We start from the raw sequence: 2874 nt of genomic DNA, 5'->3' as shown, positions 1-2874 counted from the left end.
AATGGTTGTAAACGGAATTATACAGTGGAGGCCTACTGAAGGAGTTGACAATTTCCGACTATGCTTAGATTTGCTTGGATTTATTTTAAAAGTTTTATTATGCGAACTTTCTTTCTAAAATGTATTGAAGAGATGAAATTATTTATATCCAAATCATAGTGCTAGTTACTCTTGATGATTTTTTTTTGAAATGTGGACAAACATGCGCCTGTTCAGAACAGGGCTTGAGATATTTTTATTTTCTATGACTAGTTTCTTTTGGTCTCAACTTATACAAACCACAAACCTTACATTATGTGATACCCAATTTTTACAATTATACGCCTCCTTAAAAATAGATTTTTTAACACGGCCCGGACGTGCATGTTATATGGGAGACTGGGCCCCATCGGCACTTTTGTTTTAGAGCTCTATATCTCAGAACTTATTCAACATATATAACAACTTTATGGCTGATTGTTGTCCTCTGACACTTAATTATAAAAAATAGTACCAAAAAGATATAAAAAAATAGAATTAGTTACAAAATTTTACAGTTTTGTAAAAAAAGTCAAATTCGCGAATGTGCCCCAACCCGGGCACAGTGGAAAAAAATGTAGATCTAGCGCGCAGAAAATCAAAGTAGATGTTTTACTGTATGTTTATCGATATTTTGGATAAGAATAGATTTAGATGGACAATTTTAATTATTTTATGAAAAAATTTGGCAATTTTTTTTATTAACCTATTAAGCGCCGATTTTTTTTTTTAGAAAAAACTTAAATTTGTATGTGAAAATTACTATTTTGAAGCAATTGAAATATTTTATAATAAGCAACATTTTTCGTTATAACTAATAGTACTCCTAAAATGGAAGCTTCTTTTAAAAATTCCGAAACATTTGGAGGGTAAAAAGTGGGTTAAGGGCAAACACTATTGTTATTATATATATCTTTATTATTGTTAACATTACATATCTAAAACATTAAACTATATATATTTTACAAAATTTAGGCGTTACTTATTAAATACTAATCACATTCAGAATCCGAGTTTTGATCTGAATTAGTTGGTAGCATTGGATCCTCCCGTAGTTTAAGGACTTCTTCTGATAGTGGCTCACTATATCGATGGTTAAGAGATGTACTACAAGACAAACATGTACTACAAGACAAACATTGTTTCCTCACGACTAATTTTTCTGGTGTACAGTTCCCTGTAGTTCCGAAAGTCCTTATTTCTGGATTCCATGGCTTCTTCAGACAACATTCCTATGAGCAAAGCTGCACATTTAATTATATCAGCTCCATGCACTAATATTTTGTGTATGCTTGAAGGCATATAGAACCAAGAATATAATTCCACGAAAAGAATAAATGTTTCCTCAGTAAGTTTTTTAAAAGACTCTACCGTAATAGCATATCCACAGGCCATGGTTGAAAGGATGATACTAAAATTTTTAATTAATTTTTCATCAACACCAGTTATCGATGATGCCAAGCCAGGTTGCCTAAAAACGCCTAGCAGTATTGCCATCGTTTGTTGTTCCGGATACTGACTTAGGTGTGTCAACAATAATGTGCATTTCTTCCTTCAAATCATTAATGATACGTGCCTTCCTTTCTTCGAAAAGTGGCCGATCGGAGCTATATATCTATAAATAATATGTATTTTTGCATTCATAGGTAACTGATACCTGTATCCGACCCTAACGAAATTCGTATGACAAAGCCATAAAGTCATCCAAAGTCATGTCAGTCATTGGAAACCCAATAACATGTATAATAAAAGTCCATAAACTCCACCTTCACGAAAATCATAAGTAGAGATGGTATTTACCGGGTAAATACCCAAGGGGTGGGTAAATACCGGGTAAATACCCATTTGCGGGTATTTATTTGGGTATTTACTATATTGACTCGGTAATACAACATCTTACACCCTATTTCCGGATTTCTGTTATCAAATCGATTTAGAATGGATAGTTTTACGATACTTTAAAGACGTAGGTAAATACTTGGGTAAATACCCGAGTTTTTACCCAAAAATTGGGTATAAACTCATTAACTGCCGAACCACTTGACATAGGCGGCCACAATTTTGCACACATGTTTCTAATGACAAAGCAAATATAGAAATCCAACATGGGGTCCCTGGGTCCAAGTTTTGATATAGCCCCCATATAACCATATCTCCCGATTTAAGGTATTTTTTGTTTATTAGACACATTTTACAACCAAATTGGCTGTAATTTGGCACAGAGTGCTCTTTTTGGGTACAAAATGTCCATGCAAAATTTTATGTATGTAGGTCCACGTTTACTGGTAGCCCCCATACAAAGGTACCCCTATTTTGAGTATTTACCCAAAAATTGGTTTAAACTCATTAACTGCCGAACCACTTGACATAGGCGGCCAAAACTTTGCACACATGTTTCTAATGTCAAAGCAAATATAGAAATCCAACATGGGGACCCTGGGTCCAAGTTTTGATATAGCCCCCATATAACCGTATCTCCCGATTTAAGGTATTTTTTGCCTATTAGACACATTTTAAGGCCAAATTGGCTGTAATTTGGCACAGAGTGTTCTTTTTGGGTACCAAATATCCATGCAAAATTTTATGTATGTAGGTCCACGTTTACTGGTAGCCCCCATACAAAGGCACCCCTATTTTGAGTATTTACCCAAAAATTGGGTATAAACTCATTAGCTGCCGAACCACTTGACATAGGCGCCCACAATTTTGCACACATGTTTCTAATGACAAAGCAAATATAGAAATCCAACATGGGGTCCCTGGGTCCAAGTTTTGATATAGCCCCCATATAACCATATCTCCCGATTTAAGGTATTTTTTGTTTATTAGACACATTTTACAACCAAATTGGCTGTA

This window comes from Musca vetustissima, unplaced genomic scaffold (assembly GCF_032173495.1).
Source record: "Musca vetustissima isolate MV318-11 ecotype Yass unplaced genomic scaffold, APGP_CSIRO_Mvet_v1 utg11258, whole genome shotgun sequence".
Taxonomy (NCBI): Eukaryota; Metazoa; Arthropoda; class Insecta; order Diptera; family Muscidae; genus Musca; species Musca vetustissima.
The sequence above is the reverse complement of the archived record's forward strand: the minus strand, read 5'-3'. Positions refer to the sequence as shown.